This window comes from Hirundo rustica, chromosome 3, assembly GCF_015227805.2.
Source record: "Hirundo rustica isolate bHirRus1 chromosome 3, bHirRus1.pri.v3, whole genome shotgun sequence".
Classification (NCBI taxonomy): domain Eukaryota; kingdom Metazoa; phylum Chordata; class Aves; order Passeriformes; family Hirundinidae; genus Hirundo; species Hirundo rustica.
This window is the reverse complement of record NC_053452.1, coordinates 16,225,896-16,244,216: the sequence shown is the minus strand read 5'-3', so window position 1 is coordinate 16,244,216 and position 18,321 is coordinate 16,225,896. Positions and strand designations below refer to the sequence as shown.

General features: G+C 41.4%; 1 long non-coding RNA gene across 1 annotated transcript in view; it reads left to right on the top strand.

The window, feature by feature from the left end:
• LOC120750715 (uncharacterized) overlaps positions 1 to 16,199 on the top strand; it is a 56,767-nt gene extending 40,568 nt beyond the window's left edge. Inside the window, exons 2-3 of the long non-coding RNA XR_005700116.2 lie at positions 14,951 to 15,020; positions 15,591 to 16,199. This is a non-coding gene — a long non-coding RNA (uncharacterized LOC120750715). The remainder of the gene's footprint in view (positions 1 to 14,950; positions 15,021 to 15,590) is intronic.
• The last annotated feature ends 2,122 nt before the right edge of the window (positions 16,200 to 18,321 follow it).

Sequence of the window (18,321 nt, the reverse complement as noted above, 5' to 3'; positions counted from 1 at the left end):
GTACGTAGCCAAGAAAGACAGAGTAAATGTATGAAATAAAAATGGTCTTTGGAATTACATAGTGCTGTATAAGTACATAGAAAGTATCTGGGATATTTTTGAATTAAGTACAGTAGTGCTGTGACCATATTCTGGCTGATTCAATGTAGGACCCCCCATAATCACCTCCCTTCCTCTCCTGTAGCCACCTCCCAGTCACTTCCAAAGCAGCCGAGGTGGCAACACAAAGGTAAATGACCTCTGTCAGTGGTATTTCTATGATGGTAATAACAAAGCAGCATCAACACAGGCTCTTCTGTATGAATTTGAGTAATCAGCTAAGGATGAGCTGGCAAAAACTTACGACTCAGGACAAATTAATGGCATTATGGAGGAGAAATTAATGCCTGATCCCTAGCCCTGATAAAATGGTCCAGTGGCAATGCAATTCAGCTGGAAGGTACTGTAGGTTCTAAATTTGCTCTGGCGCTTCAGTTGATTGCCAAGAAGATGATAAAGCATTTTGGTCACGTGCTTAATTTTGTGAAGCTGCTAAGGTGAGCAGCACTGCTGCCCTGCCCATTGAGCAGCTAATCTACGAGAAAATTGTAGTGCTACGCCCAGAATTGGTGCTTGGAGTGAGTCTGGTTGTGTGAGACATGATGCCGGACCTTGTAGGGTCACACAGCATGAGGGTAACCTTACACACAGCTGGAGGCATGAGGAGAATACTGACCTGGTCTTTAAGATGGATCAAGCTGATTTTGTTAAAATTTTGTTAAATTGCTGTGATATAAAGTTTGGCAACTATTCAGCATGGTGTACTTCTCAGGCTGTCAAATGGATAAAGTAGGTAGAGATAATGTAAGGAACATGGAAACACACTTTGGTAAGGAACAGGAAGATTGCTGGGATGCTGTAGCTGAGTTCCAAGCAAAGCAAGGTTCAAGTCTGAAGGGTGGGCAATTCCTAGCTCAGCTCCTGGCCAGACTTAGCCCACAACCCTTTCACTATCCACAGCACATCTGTTCACTTCACCTTGTTATCCAGGGGATACCATAGTAAATGCAGTTTGTAATCTCTAAATTAACTCTAAATTTAGAGTAAGGGCAGAAGAAATTCCAATTCTGTGAGGCTTTACACAAATAAACCTATCTGTGTGAAGGAAAAGACAGCAAGAGGCACTCACAATGTGGCTGTTTCTCCGAGGCATTTTTATCACTGACGCTTTTATTACATCACAAAATAAATCACCTCTTTCACAGTCAATAAAATTTAGGATGTAGCTCTTTATTTCTGCTATATCTCTCCAAGAACGGAATGGGTCAGCAAATGGTGTATGACATTATCAGTTGCCCTTTAGACTTTATATAGAAATTGGACTGGTCAATGTATAGTTCCAAAAAAATTAACATATATGAGCATGTGAATATAAGTATTAAGCTTACCTTATTTTTTTTTGGCAATTGGTAGATATCACTATTTAGAAGATTTGAACAGATATTATGGATATTCTGGAAATATGAGCCACTTATATAGTTTAAAAATTATTTCTCATTTATTGAACGTATAGTTCTCAAATTTGACTATTGTCTAAAGAGGAGGATTTTCAGTGTTTCCTTTTCCATCCTGTTTGTAAAAGTTAGGCATGTTCTTCCCATCCTCACAGCTTGCAAACAGGTTACTCCTTTTGTGCTACATCGTCTCTTTGCCGACTGAAGTTTTCACCTAATTTTGACCTTACGTCCTTGTGGCTATAAGTCTCTATCTTCTTCACCATTGCTTTTGTTGGCAGCAAATACCAAAGGGAAACGTTTCTTTTCATTCTGTAATTTTTCTGCCCTCAGTGATCTCTGTCTACGGAGGAAATTGGACTTTTATTTCTGTGTTTCCGTGGGAGCTGAGGTGAAGAGTAGCTTCAGCAAATCATCCTAACAACTTATTATTTCCAATCCTCCTACATGATCTCTCTGCTTATGTAACCTTATAAAGGATGCATTTCAGGTCAGTACAGTCAGTGTGCCCACCAGTGTGATGCTTTTCCTTGCCTTGGCTGGGGTTGAGCCCCCCGAGGGCATCGTTGGCACTGTGGGGTTCCACAAATACAAATACAAAGTGTCCGGGAAATAGGACAAGAGGCTGGGGAGGAGAGTGGGTGTCCCTGGAGGCAGAGGCATGGCAGCACCATCCTGATTGCCAGCAGTGGATCTTAAATTAGCCATGAGACAAGTGGATTCAAGCCAAGATACCATTATGAATATTGGTGTTCAATGAGTCTTCTCTCTTATTTTAAATTTTTCCCCCTTTCCTCAAAATGTTCAAAATTGCAGGACAACAGCATAAACTACTTGCAATGTCCCCTTTTTCTTTTCTAAAATTTCCAGATCTTTGATATTGTTCCCATGAAGATGTGAATACTTGATACAGAAGTACTTGATAACAGAGCTTTGTGCCTCTGCCTTGACACGAGCGTGACTTTACCTCTGTGAGTTGGCCTCAGTGAGGGCCAAGTTCAAGCACAGCCACAGGAATAACACAGAGGTGAGAAACAATAAGGCAAAGTGTAAAATAGATGAACGTGCCTGGTGGTGGTCTCACCAATCACTTCAGCTTCTCACTCTCGGTGTTTGCAAGGACTCCATCCAAAACACCAGGTACATTTGTAGCCTTGCTCCTCACTGCTATCATTGCTGCATGCAGGATTTTAGATATAAAAATGGAGACTGAGCAAAACCAGCGTGTTTTTTTCCTCTGCAACATTCTCAGATCCTGGCTGGCAGGGCTGTTTGTCATGCACTGGCAATGTCTACCCTCATTTCCAGGATGATTCTACAGTTACAAAGGTTTCCCTTCTCTCTCAAACTCACCTCTCATCTCAAAGTTGTTTCGGTAGAGTTCTCTCACCTCTACCAAATTCTGCACTGCTCTTCTGAAAGGGCAATGTCCACATTTTGTCCCCTCCACCTGGATTAACTCTCACATCAGTGTCACGCAGGAAAAGACAGGATTAGACCTTAGATCTGATATTTGCATTAGACACAGAACCAGACTTAGGGTGTACAAAAGGATCCATTTTGTTGAAGTGCATTCATTTTTAGGAAGACAGTTACCAATTTGTATCTCAGCTGGAAAACTGTTTCAAGGGATAGATTGATCAGCTGTTAATAGAATTCCAAGTCTGCAAAAACAGCCACCAAAAAAACCTTGAGAGAGTTGAGGTTTATTTTAGGAGTCAGAAATAGCGTACTGCCCAGAGGAAAATGGATTTGATAATCATCAGGAAAAAAAAAAAAAAAAACCAAAAAAACCCCAGGAACTGGCACTAAGGAATCAATAACAGAAATGGAATTTTTTACCTTATTTCCAATTAATCATGTGAATCTTGGAGGAAAACAAATCATATTTCGCTCCACTTCGGCTGGACTTCATCAATAAAAGATCTTTCAAAGAATAACTAACTTGAAAACTCAAACAGCCAGTTGATTAGGATCAATTCACACAAGGAGAATTAGAATCAGAATGGTTTGGCTTGGAAGAGGCCTTAAAGATCATCTAATTCCAACCCCACTGCATGGGCAGGGACACCTTTCACTAGGCCAGGTTGCTCAGAGCTCCGCTCAACCTGATCTTGAGCACTTCCAGGGATGGGGCCTCCACAGCTTCTCTGGGCAACCTGTGCCAGTGCCTCAGCACCCTCACAGTAAAGAATTTCTTCCTAATAGCTAATCTAAACCTACTCTCAGATTGAAGCTATTCCTTCTTGATCCTGTCACTACAGGACCTTGTAAATACTTTCTTTCCATCTTTCTTGTTGGCTCTGTTCAGGTACTGGGAGGCCACAATTAGATCACTTCTAAGCCTTCTCTTTTCCAGGCTGAGCAAACCCAAGAGAGGTGCTCCTGTGGTTTTCCCATTCAGTGGCAATGCCCTTCAGAAAAAATTTCACCCTTTAGGAGCTCCCGCCCATGTGTAAAACAATTAATGGAGGGTTTTGCCATTCATGGGTAAAATATTTGAGTAGCTTCATCAAAAATAAGTAATGCCGCTTTTGCAATAAATTGAAAATGCCAAAACTGTTGCTCTCCAGGGGGAAAATGAAGCCAGTGAAGCCTGGACTTCTTCCTGTGTTATTAAATGCCATCAGCAGAGATAGCAGCGCCAGTCACTGATAACAGACGTACTGGAGCAGTGATGGTGTCTTGTGGAGCATCACTGCCGTGATGATCACAGCAGTCCATAGATATGACTGACACGCTTCCCATCGGCATCTTTCATTGAAACAACTGCGGCAAAGCAGAAAGCGCTTTGCAACACTGCCCTGATGGAACATTTATAACAAACCATTGACTTTCAGCTGGTATCCCAGCACTGGCAGTGCTGCCATAAAACATTTGGTAGCTGCACAAACTCTGTATTTTGCCCTGGAAGCTGTTAATTTTTTTAGCACCTTGTCCTATCTTTATCCAATCCTCCACTCGCTTTCACAAAAAAAGGGACCTAGTGTGTCTCCTGTTGCTGCTCCTGCTAAATATTTCCTTCCCTGGTGCAGGAAGAGGGAGTGCCTATGGCAGCTCTTTTGAGAAAGTGGAAAAGATGTGAGAAGGAAATCCCTCTTCATTCCCCATTATTTTTTTTGGAAGAGAAACATACTAATAATAATAATAATAATAAAAAAAAATCAGTAAAAAGCGCACACTCCTGTAGAAGAGTACCCACAGTATTTTCTTCAGAACTGTAAGAGAAAGCTAAACAGAGGATGGAAAGAAATTGTAGAGTGGCAAGGAAACAATAGGGATGCTTTCCTCGTTGTAGCACATGACTTCATGAAAATATACTATTTATACACAGTGACACTATTCCATTGCAAGCAGTGGAATAAAGGCCAAAAGGTCCACCTGAAACCAGATATGTTGAACAAAAAAATGCCAATAATCTGATATATATCACATGAGAATTCTTGGTCTCTATAGTAAAATGAAAACATCCCCAAAGATCTTTAATGTGTTATTTATTAAATATCCTGCTCTAAAAAAACCCCACCAAAACCAAACTGTTTTTTCATCCCTCTCTTCAAATACGTTGTTGAATGTAGGAATTCTTTACAGTCAGATGGTTTCAGTTCACCTTGCTGTTCAGCCAGGTTTCCCCCTTCATTCCCATGGTTCAGCTCACATCTACAAAATACAGTATCAGGTAGGATACTTGTCCCACGTCTGCAGGTCTGAACTGTGCACTTCTGATTAATAAAAGCTCAATCAATGCTTCTCCAGACCAAAACTGCTAGTTTCAATCAGAGGAAAAATGTCTGATTAAATAAACACCAAGAAAAAGATCCAGTGATGACTGTGGATCAAATTATTTGTACAGTACTTCAGCATCTTGGTAAAGAAACAGAAAGATGCTCAGCTAAATGAGTCAGTTTGGTCTGCAGTTTATAAATACAGAGCTCCATATTTATAGCAAACTGTCCGTCCGTGATGCCTGCAGCAGCATCTCCCACTGCTTCTGCTGGGGTAGGAGATCAGCTCCCATGCTGATAAACAGCATCTCCTCTGTCATTCATGATACACAACAAAACTAGTATTTCCTTGTGCTTCTGGTTACAGCTCTGTTAACAGATGAAGACATTTGGAAAAATTTATATTCAGCCCTGGCAGTCAGTGTCTTTTAAATAATCTGCTCTGCTTCCATTCCTTTAAATAAACTTGCATTATTCATAGATCTAACACCAATTCCATGACTTAAGTGCTATCATATACTGGAATTAAATCATAATAATTCAGTTTGGGGGGGTTGTGGTTTAGTCAAGACTTGAAAGGACTTGGTAATGCTTGCCTTTATCACCTCCCAGCAGCACCAAAATACATCTGGGCACGGAGCCACCAGAGTTGAGAAAGAAACAGCTAGCACAGGATTTTGCTGCATAAGCTATTATGAGCTCCTTATTAATCTGTCTACCACAGAATATTTTATATATCTTCCACATATTTGAAATCACAGTGACCGAGCTCTAAATGCTTAAAGCATCACCTGAAGGACCACCATCGTGCTTGACCACTTCCTTCCTCAGGCACAGCAGATCTCTTCTCTGCAAGTACAAAAGTCACTGGTACAGAATCAAACATTTCTTCGGAGACTGCTCTGTGGCTGCAGAACAGAATTGTGCAAAAATCTGAGCACCATCTGAAATCCAGTAGGATCTATTCAGAAAGCAAGGTTTCCTTCAAGGGTTTTTTCCCTAATAAAAACACACACCACAGCCAAGAGTGTATCTATGCAGTGTATTGCTTATGGAAACAGTGTGTGCATTTTTAAGGAAGGCAGTAACTTCAAATGACAATACCATATGGAAGGGCCAAGGTACTGCTAATTATTATCAGTGGCATAAAAAGCCAAATTGAAACAGAATGGATGACACCCAAAATTTTCATGTTTGTTCTTGTTTTACCTCTCAGGACTCCCCTCTTGTGTGGATGTAGAAAAGGGAAAGTGTCTGATGCTTCTCATGTTTATTGGTACACACATGAATTCCCTTTAACACTATTTTAGCCCCCTGCCCCTAAGTTCTGGATGCTGTGGGCTCTCAGCCTGCAGCCAGAGAAATGGGACCTAGACTAAGCAACTGCTGATTCAGGGGAGACTCCTGGGTTGTTGGAGCTTGTGCACAGCTTCATATTTCTGCACAAAATGTGCCTCATGGCAGCACTGGCATATGCTTTTTTTTTTTGTGAAGAATAAGAAAACACTTCTTCTATTTTACAGGCCTTCCTAGTGATAATTTTGCAACAGCTATCACTGTTCCATTGGAACAGTGAACATTTTGAAGTAGTTTCAAAGCCATAGGCAGCACACTTCTATTACACTGTTGTAATTATGATATTCTATATAATATTTTTACAGCATTTCAAGATAAGGAGTTTCATTTTTTTCTGAATTCATTATAGCTTTCATTGGAAAAGTGCCGCAGCATTATTTAATTTCTCAGCTTTTACATTTCTCCCAGAGCTTCAGTGCAATCCTCTACATTAAAAATAAAAATGCCAAGGGAAAAGAAAGATTTCAGGGCTCCCTCTGACATTAGCAGTCAAAGCAGCAAGCAGATTTCTGACATTTCTCATCAGAAAGGGAGAGTTATCATGTTTTTGTGGGCATAACAAGTGAGATATGAACGAGAACCTCAACTTTTAACTGCTCTGCTTTGTAAACCAGACTTTGATTAATGCTCAGTCCGTGTCCTGGTTGGAAGATTTTTTTTTGTGATTATGGCAAGTTACAAAGGGCAAGGAAAAATGCAGAAAAAATTTTGCTAGGAAAAGAGCTTGTGTGCTTCAGTATATTAGCTTTGGAGACACGTTTTCATTCTTCTCCTAATTACATAAAACATAGTCATGTGTTAATTGAAACTATCCTTTGTTATCTAATATATCACTTTACAGACTGTTATATACTTGTGTTAATATTCTGCTGCCTTCTTCTCAGCCCACTTTGGTTTAAACAGGAAACATTTCATATGGTGAGGAACTAAAATAATTCCTGAGTGTGAAGATCCTTAACGACATGGCTGTGTGGCATGAAACAGAAAATGAATAACATTTCCCTCAGAGTGATTTTCACAGAAAAAAAAAAAAAAGGTGATTTGATAAAACGTAAGTATTTTGGGGCAAACACATTCATTGGAGCCAGAGCTTTCTGCAGAGTGTAAAAACATTTTCTCCTTAGGTTGCCCAACTTCCCTGCTGCTACAGGGAAAGGCTGGCAGTGGCCCTGCTTTCCTGCAAAGCCCCTGCATGGTTTTGAATAATTTGGTTGCAGAAGGGAGCCCTGTTTCATTAGAAATCATTACAGGGCATGGTATTTTTTTTTTCCCATGTGTTGTCCCACTGTAATAAATATGGTCTTTCATTCCATCTTAGAAATACCTCCTTTAATTATTTCTGCTGCTGTCACCCATATAAGTGATGGATGAGGCCGACCTACGCATGCAGAAGGCATCCCACAAACAATGTGTATGTAATATCTCTGTTAGCCTGGGACATTATTCTTTGCTCATGTCAGCATCAACAGAGCTGCTTGCTCAGAGCAAGCACACCAGGGAGCTGATAACAAATCTCTGTGGAGATGACTAGATTCAGAATTATGTTTCCCTTCTGAAGGATATTAAAAAAAAAAAAAAAAACCCACCAAAAAACACAGCTTGTAAAGAAGGCTGCCAAATGTATAGGAGACAATCAGGTTAGGAAAGTGTGGATGTCCTGGTTTTGACTTGGCCAGAGTATGTCAGCAGGAAAAGTTACTTTGCAAGCAACTTTAGAAAGAGATAAGAAAAGCATTCACATTTTGCGCAAAAAAAAAAAAGAGTTTTCAAAGTTACAAAGCAATAAGCACAGAGCTAACTTCAATTCAGTGCTCTCATGGAAGCAAAGCCTGAAGTGAACCATGTAATTTGTCTGTGTTCACTTTTGGATTTGCTTTTGGACACTTATGGACATGACACTTATCAATGCAAGACATTGAAATCAAACAATCCACTGCATTATGAAGGATTTCATTCTTGGGAATCTCTCTGACTAAAATGGATTTATGAGTGGAGAATGACTCTCAGCATTTCAGAGTATAAAATATATTTTCATGAAAACCAGCAGTACCTTTGATGTTAATACGAGTAGGGTAAAGATTTCCCCTTTCTTTTGCTGAGCTTTTCTACTCTTCATTTAATTTTATTTAATTCATTTTATGAATTTATTTATGTAGTAGTGTTTCGCAAAGACTCAACACCATGATGCTCATTTTGATGAGCATGTATATGAGTGAATGGAAACCTTTTGCATTATTGCACGTAGGTGCAGTAGTGACATCAAAGTCACTTAGCACTGCTGTGCTTCTTTGTGGATTTATTGGATTTATTCTGTGTGAAGGTGGTGATTTATACATTAATAGGAAAAGCCAACACAGGCAATTTACATGGTCCAGTAGCTGACTGTTTCAGACTCTCTAATGCTGAGGAGCCCAAGATTTCATTATCCATTTTGAATGCAGAACAGTTCCTTCTTCTTTTTCTTTTAATTGTTGCGAAGTGTGTTGAATGAGTGCTGCCTCCGCTGAGGCGAAGTGACCTGATTCCAGGAATGACACGGCAGCCATACCCAGGTTGCTCAGGCCACCAGCTCACAGACACCAATGTGGTGGACGGCAAATGGCGTTTATTAACTGATTACAGGGAGTTATAAAACCTCTGTTCGCTACATCACTTCCGTCTGCTTACATTACAAACTATGTGTTGCTTAGCTTATCAAGGACACTAAACAACTAAGTGTTGAGGGAGGGGCTCTGTCTGCCCGTACAATGCAGTATCTTCCGACCGCCTGTCCCTAATCTCCCACACCTCCCCCCCGCCCCATGATTAAGTAAAAAACCTATAAAAGTATAAATGTTACAAAAATGCAAAAGCTGTTAAAGTTAGTATAATAGGATACAAAAGTGATATAACATGTTAGTAATAAGCGCACTTCTTGGTAATTGCAGGCGTTCAACAAATAGGATGTCGACTTTCTCTAAACGGCTTCTAACAAACGTCACTAACTTGTTCAAAATGCAAGGCCCAAAAATCAATGTCAAGAGTATCATGGTGAGAGGGCCTATTAAGGTGGAAACAAGGGTGGCTAGCCATGGGGACTGATTGAACCATGACTTGAACCATCCTTGTTGGGCCTCTCTCTCTCTTTTTCTCTGGGCTAGTCCTTCTCTTAGTTCGGCCATAGAGTCTCGCACGACTCCAGTATGGACTGCATAAAACCAGCTTTCTTCTCTCAGGGCTGGGCCACTCCTTCCCTCTGGGCTCCCCCCGCCTCCTGCTGTGGGAGCTTCTTGCCTTAGAAAAATGTGCTTTTTGGCAAACATTCTGATTAGCTTTAATTCCCCCTTTGGGTTCCCTCCCTTTCTCCCGCTCGCATGTGTCCGCGTTATCAAACAAACTTTCTTTGTTTTCACTTGCAACGGGCACGCTATCTAAAAGACTTTCTTTGTTTTCTGCAGCTACATTCCCGTTATCTAACGAACATTCCTTGTTCAGTCCAACTGCATTCCTGCCCTCCCCCAGGGATTCAGCACAGTCTTGTGCTGCATAGGGTGGGGGTCCCTCTCCAGTTTTTTCAGCATTTCTGGCTTCCTCAGCTAAACCGTCCCAAAATAATTGTGCCTGTCTTTTTCCCTCAGCAGGTGACCCTGTGCTTGAGGGCTTTGGAGGGAGCCTTTGCTCCTCCGAGCCTCTGCACTCTGCAGAACCAACCTCATCAACAGCCTGAACACTGTCGCTGACCTTCAGATTACATTCTTTTACACTCCGACAATCCTCTGTAAAAGTTTGCATTGCTGCTCCCACACCCAGTTTCGGGGTAACTTTTAAACAATTTTGTGCAGCTTACCAGCTCTCCTGCTCTTGCAGAGCCTTTTGCAAAACCTGCACAACTTTTCCCCATAATTTAAGATTTTTCCCTGAGCTAGAAGACATTGTCTCCTCGGCCACAGCTTTCGTACATTTTTCCCATATATCTGGGTGGAGAATTTCCACCCGTCGATCAATGACCCCAAGTTGCAAAAGCCTCGTCACTGCGAGGGTAAAATCTTTTGCTTTACAATCAATCCCCCATTGCTTATGAATCTGAGATACGACCTTCACGAGAGCTTCCATCCTCCTCCTGCAGGTTCTGGAGCATCCTCCCTCGCTGAGCTGGCCCCGCCGCTCGGCCGCCGTTCACCTGTCCAGGCGATTCCCGTTTTCCCAGGCGATGTCCCGGGGCTTCGGCATACTTGCTGCCTCTGCTGAGGCGTAGTGACCCGGTTCAGGAACAACACGGCAGCCACACCCAGGCTGCTCGGGCCACCAGCTCACAGACACCAATGTGGGGGACGGCAAATGGCATTTATTAATGAGTTACATGGGGTTATAAAACTTCTGTTTGCTACATCACTTCCGTCTGCTTACGTTACAAACTAGGTGTTGCTTAGCTCATCAAGGACACTAAACAACTAAGTGTTGAGGGAGGGGTTCTGTCTGCCCGTACAATGCGATATCTTCCGATCGCCTGTCCCTAATCTCCCACAAATGAGGGCAAAATTTTCTTGTATTATAACATCCCTTTCAAATCCATGTTTGGCTTATTCTACTGCTGCTATTTCCATGTTGGCTTTAATAAAAAAGAAGGAAACAGTAAGTTAGGCAGAAATGACAGATACTTTTGTGAGAAGAGTGGGAAAAAACACATAAGAGATTCAAGATCAGGCTTAGTGGATATTTTATCTGCAGAGAGTCAGAAGAGGACAGAAGAGTTAACAGCAGCTAATTGCTGTTGAAAGTATCAGCCACTTTGATAGTATTAGAAAATATCTCAGTATCCTAAACAGGCCTCTCCATCCGTAGCTGTTTTACAATTGTCTCTGTCAGAAATAGGCAGGAGAACATCAAGCAAGAAATTTTAAAGTTTTGGTGATTATTAGGATAGGAAAAATGGAAATGTGTACTAAAGACATGGAAGAAGTATTCAAAAAAAAAGGCTTTGGAATTTTGAATACATCTATTTATGCTGGTTAGAGGGAACTCTGAATTAAGCAGAATAGGAAAGCTTATGTGACATTTTTGAGGTGGACGAAGCTAGTTTGGCCTTTGGACAGAGTTGGAGCTTCATTATTTTAAAGAAAATTTGGAGAAAAAAAACCAAACCTTGCACATGGCTGCTCAGCAGGTCAGGAAATAAGGAATATTTTGCTTTGAAAATCACACAGCCAGCTGTATGCCATTGAATTTGAGTTCTGAAGTAATAGACTGTGAAATGACACTTACAGGAGCATTAGAAAACACGTCACAGATCTCTGAGAGGTTGTTTAGAGTAACGCTGTAAATACCAGGATGAGAGCGCTGAGTAAAGCAGAGATGGATTTTCGCTCAAATTTCTCCTTTTCTGAAAGAGAAGATAAAGGCTGTGACTTGGTTTTGATCTTGGATGTATCATGTACTAAAACCTTTCAAGAGTACAGGGGTATGGATAGCAGGTGGATTTAAAAAAAACAAAATAGCTAAGGTCATCTTTATTACTGTAATTACAGTGAAAAATGGGAGCTGGAGTTTTCCTGCCTTTGTCTCAAAGTCTTTAGAGAAAACAACTTGTAATTGAGTTACCTTTATATCCCATGAATTCCAGTTGAATACAGGACTACAAGAAACCATCCAGGATTTCTGTCCTTCCCTTTATATGCCACAATAAATTATTTTCCCTCTGATGCTCATAGATCTTTTTTTAATGTACCTTGCTTGTTTCTTTGTGGGCAAAGAGCAAATACATTTTCCATCTTAATGGCCTTTTTTTTCAAATGAGAGAACACTGATAAGAGGAAGAATAAAAATCTGTGCAAGAGAGAAGGGTGGTTAAATGCTATTATGAGACGCTGCAAAGAAAAGGGCTTCTAAGTGTTGCATCCTTTTCCAAATCACTTTTAAGCGGCAATAGGCAGGAATGTTCAGCCAGGTGTCGCAGACTGGATGCACCAAACCTTCCTGCACTGTTCTGTCAAACGTCGGTCCTGCGCGCTTGGGCTGGTTTGCGGGAGCCAGCAGAAAGCTGTCCCTGCTCCCTCCTGCTGGACCTGGGCAGGTCTGGCACGTCACTGGAGCATGGGCCAAGCCAGGGACTGTGCCTGGAGGGCCACAACCTGGCTGGCACTTCTCAGCCCTCAGTCTGGGGTTGGTCCAGCCTCCCGTTCTCTTCAAATCTCTCCTTTGGCTTCCTGCATCAGCTTCTCCCTCCTCCTCTCCTGGATGGTTTTACACCTCTGTTGTCACAAAGGAGCCTGGAGGAGGATCCTTCAGGCTGGGAAGTTGAAGGCAACTAAGTCAAGCTAAAGCTTTGCCATTTTGCTTGTTTGCAAGTGGGTACAGCTTGTCCCTCACAGCTCAATAAACCTCAAGAATGTTAGTTGGCAGGTTTGGGGAATTAGAATGCTTTTACTTGTGCTGTAACAGGTGGCCATCGCACAGAAGTGTGAGAAGAAACCATCCCAAAGTAGTTACTGCTTACTAACAGACTGACAAAAGGTTTCAAGGGAAGAAGGAAAACGTGGTGGCAGAGATGAGCCAAGCCAGGATGCTCTGTCGGTGGGAGAGAAAGGAGAGCCACCAACCCGTTCCCGGAGTTAGCAGAGCCGTGTATTTTAGTGATGTTGTTTTCCTTCCTTTCTGATCCTACTTGCAGTCACTATTTACTGTGACTGTGCTATAAATAACACCAGGGAGTGAAAGCTGATTTCAGTCCAAGGTACATATCCAGGAAAAATCATAAAATTTAGATGCATTTCTTGAGCTGAATGATCTTCCCACCAAAGGGCAAACACAGAAAGGTGATTCATTGAGAATAAATACAGAGCTATATATACATTAACCTTTCTTCTGGTTTCACTGGCAATGTGTGGGTCAGGTATGATTGTGTCCATAATAGTGGCCACAAAGGGCAATGTCTCCTCAGTGTTTTCTGGAAGGGATAAATGCCCTCACCCATAAGCCTGAGGGGGCTTATGGAGACAGAACACAGCTTCAGGCATCTGTCATATCTCCACCTTAAAATATCACCTTTAAACAATCCCAGAAAAGCCTCTTCTGGTGGCTGGTACATGAGAACTGTGCACATCAAAGCACACAAGAAAGCCTGCTCATTGCAGCTTCTACATAAATATATCCAAGGCAGAGGTCTGAATATTTCTAGAGGTCTTTTTTGCTGCTGTGTTCTACATGGTTCTCTTTGAGTGTGTGCCTGGTACGAGTGTCTGCATGAGTCACAAACTGATTTTAGGAATCAGAAGCCTTACCGGATCTGTACATGTTTGCTGGACACAGTTTGTCTAAACTTAGGGAAAAGAGTGTGGTCATTTTGGCCAGGTTTGTTTTAGAGGACTTATCATTTACGCAGGAAGAATGCAGATTAGAATTAACTTCCCTAGGTCTGAAACTTTGGGGCTTGAGGATTGGCTTGTTCTGAAACAGCCACAGATTTAGGAAGGGTCTTGCATTCACCTGCAGATCCAAATCTTGTTTTACTTTTTCCATTGGTTAGTCATGTTTTGAAGGTAATTTCAGGAGATATCAGGTCTTACACACACACGTACTTAGATGTATAAAGAATCAGCAGCCCTGTACGTTTTGAACATCCATACCTGCTCAGAACAGGGAAACTGTTGGTGTCAGTTTGAACCAGTGCCTTCTCACCTGTGCAGAGTTCAGTTCAAAGATACTTAGAGGGATTAGATATTTGTAATTTTAATCTTGGGCAGGATTTTTGGTGTGGTTTGTTTTGTTTTGTTTTGTTTTTCTTTTTAATGACACCTTGTTTTTAATGTATTTGCATTAGCAAGGCATTTTTAATGAAGTCCATTCTGAACACCTAGTTTTGAAAATCAGTGGAAAATACTGGGACAGAAAATAATTTTGGCATTGGGATATGTCTGCTGACCCCACTAAACATCCAGCCTCAGAGACGTGCTACTGTCTAGGCTTATATTTTAGGGTGTATCACAGAAAAGTTCCCTGTGGTGTGGCATGGTCATCAGGGCAGTGAAATGGATATAGTGGTATCTTGTTACAACAGATCAACTATTCCCTCTGTGGATCATTTCTTAAGGTTTTCCAGACACAGAAGAGAGCCCTGTTTGCTCCTTTTCCTTATTTTTGACTTAGATGCTTTCATTGGGTACTGCTGACCCAAAGCCAAAGATATTTTTGTGGGGCATCAGGACTTCACTGCAGGAGAAACACTGGAAACAACCAGAATTAGCAGAAGTTTCCAGTGAGAGGGAGAGGAAGGAAAATAACACTGATGCAGGAATGGGAAATAATGGCACTGGAGAGCGGAGGGCACATGGCCAGGCAGAAGGGAGAGGAAAGTAATGCTGCTGATTTGTTGTGATTTCTGCTGTTCTTTTTCCTCTTTAGCTGTCTGCCTGCAGAGAGGAACAGAATGTGCTACTGTGAGTGATGAAAGGAGAAAGCATCTCCTTCAGGAGTAAGTAAATTCAAAAGGAGCTCTTCTCTTTGCATTGCTAATCTTGATGGCATATACAGCCCTTGAATACATAATCCATGTTAATAAACCTGTGGAATACATGCAAATTGCTTTTTTAATGTGGTCAGATTTCTCAGAGCATCTTTTTGATTTATTCAAATTTCAATTCAATTTTCTACAATCTGTCTGAATGTATTTCTTAAATAGCCATTTAACAAGTTATTTTCCCTTTCTTACCAGCTATTAGATAGGTGGCCTGAATCTGCTAATGAATTTGCCAGAGGACAATTACAAAAAGAACTTTCCAGTTAATGCAAGAGTTCTGTACTAGTTACTTGTATTAGTGATCAGTGGCAGCCTGAACTGTCTTTGCTTGAGTATAGATTAAGCTCCTCACTCTTCCTGAGTATAAAGAAGTTAAAATTAAGCATTTCAAAAAAGCTATAAAAGGTTTATGACTTCTGAAGAAACGTAAACTGCATTACAGTCAGTGGGTGGTGAGCAACTGCTTTTCTTTGAATCACTTGTTTTTCTTGGGCTTTACTTTCCTCTCTGGCTGTTGGCTGATAGCAGTGCCACGAGTGAGGCATGAGGGGGTCCAGAAGAAACTTCCCAAGATTCAGAATGAAAGGATGATGACCACAGGGGACAGCAAGCTGCATTTCTGGAGAATGTTCTTTATCCATCAATGTTATTTCATGAAGTTTGAAGAGCAATACGAAGGATTTGAGAACAAAACACTCTCAGCGAGAAAAACTGCACCATTTTGGCAATCCACTTACAAGGTGTGTTTTCACAGGAGAGCTGATCCTAAAACGATTTATTCCTGAAGCCCTCTTTCTCCTAAGAAGCTCCACCTGGATCTCTTAAAGCACAATTCCTTTATAACCCTTACTTTCTGGAGATAAATATCATGGCCCTATAAGCTGTACATATTTCTGAGGGAAGAGGTGTCCTGTTGTTGTCAGCATCACAATTTCCCATTAGTGGCATATTTGGAGCTTGTAGCTAAACATTAATAGACTGTGTTAAGGCACAAATCCCTATAGAGCAGTTGTTCTGGTCGAACATTTAAATAATTAACAATATCCCCATAGAGGAAGTCAGGTCTCTAAGCTCCTTCACCATGAGGGGCTGAATGATTTTGGAATGATTTGTTGTCATTAAAAGGAATGTTCTGTCTATTCTCCAGAGATCATATGCATGAAATAAAATTAAATGGTTTTGTAAAAACCTAAATGCATTTGTATCACCCTTATCTTATATAGATGCATTTTATGGTTTATTAGTTGTATTTTTACCACTTGTGATTCTTCTGCAGTGCATACACTTTTTGTAAAGTATTTTTATAAAATATGGAACCTTGCTTATCCATTTAAAGGAAATTGGTTTAATTGTTCTTGTCTATTTCTGAACCTAATTCCCCACTATGAGCTGCAATAGCACAGAACATTTCAACCTCTTGTGCCCTTTTCCTTCCCTTTCTTCTGGATTTTTGGAGAGTGTCCTAGGGTAACTTTATGATGCCTGTATCCCCAGTCGTCTGTTCTGTTTGTGCTGTATATTGAGTCCTGTGCCTTTAGGACTGGTTCTAAGAGCAAGGAGAAGCGCGGAGTTTGTTTTGAGAAAACTGCCTGACTCCTCCACATTCTTCTCTGGACGGCGTGTTCGGCGGAGGCTTGGAGAGACTGCAGGACAGAGATTTTTTTCTTTGCTTTTAGTTAGTTTCAGCTAGCTAGGGCAGAGAATTTCCCTGGACTATTTTTTTTTCCTTTTTCTTGGAACTGTTTAAACCTGCTCTGGACTGAAAACCCAGGGGAGCACTGGGGGCTGCACCTGCAGCCCACCGGGGCCTGGACCTCAGCATTTTCCAGCAGCGCCGGAGAGACTGGGACTGAGGAGACGCTGAGAGAGAGCTGAGCTCCACCCACGGCAAGGACTTTCTCAATTTGCCATCTCACTTCAGAAGGAGAGGTTTTATTGTTTCATATTATTCATTCTTTATACTTGTATGCACTTCATTTGTTTAGTAAAATAGTTTTTTCCACTTTTCTCCAAAGAGAGTTTTGGGTTTTTTTTCCGGACCGGTTGGAGGGAGGGGCCATGTGTGTTTGCTTCCTTAGAGGGATCCTATACAGGGGTTTTCTCCCAAATTTGTCCCAAACCAGGACAGAGAGAAAGGCCAGAACTCTTATTCTTAACCCAGAAGAAATACAATATATTTATGCAGCCTTATCTGTGCTTTGCTGCTGCTTTGCTTTAATGCAGGCTACACCTTGCTTACTAACCTCAGGGTTGGTTCTGGTTAGTGCAATGTAAGCATTTGGACTAAATGTAAAAGACAAAAGGCCCACACAGAGAGAGGAATTACTTTCCTCAGGTCACAAGGCAGATGTAGTGGCAGAGCTGGACCCAGAAACCTATGGGGCCACATCCTACTATCCAATTGCTTGGCAGGAATATATTGTACAGTTTTCAGGGTGTTTGATTTGTTTCTCTTACCTGGTATTATACATAATCAGTCTTCAGTTTGCCTTGCCAGCATGCCTTATTTTCAAGAAAAATCCAAGTGGAACGTACAGCTTTCTGTGAAGAAATATACATTTTGTGTATAAGCTTCAAGACAGCACTGTATTTTCCCCATATGACAGGCAGTTGCTTACTAATAAAATAATTTTTCCAACATTATAAGGGTAATAAAGATAAATATTCATGTAGCCTGACGTGTGGTGTCTCGAGAGATATCACTAGTTTTTAAATCCACTGCTCAAATGGACACGTGGTGTTTCGCCCAATTTGCCACAGGGATCCCACGTTAAACCCTGAAGAGGCGCTGGCTGCATGAGGGAATTACAGCAGAAAGTTGTAACAGCGCCTGTGAGGGTGATGGGGAGTTTGAAACACCCCAAACCAGATGTAGTGCTGCTCCTGTAGATGGAGATAGCTATGTGGACATCAATGTGCTGTAGAGAGATGTCGGTGTTGAGAACAAGTCCCTGACCTCTTCATGTTTTCCCCATATCATGGTGCAGCAAAATAAAGTCCTGACTGTGCTAGAAGCTGAGAGCACAAGTCCTTCACATAAAGTCTTGGCCCTGCACAGAAGAACCCCAAGAATAACTCCATGTGCCTTGTCCCATTTTAAATTATAACAGCCAGGGTTCAATATATTTTCTTTTTGTCCTCAAGTTCAGTTGTTTGCTTTTTTTTTTTTTTTTTTCCTCCAGAGCATTTGTAGCAGAATGAAATTAATTGGTTTGTCAGTGCGAGCCTAGAACTTATTGTGAAAAAAACAGCACGA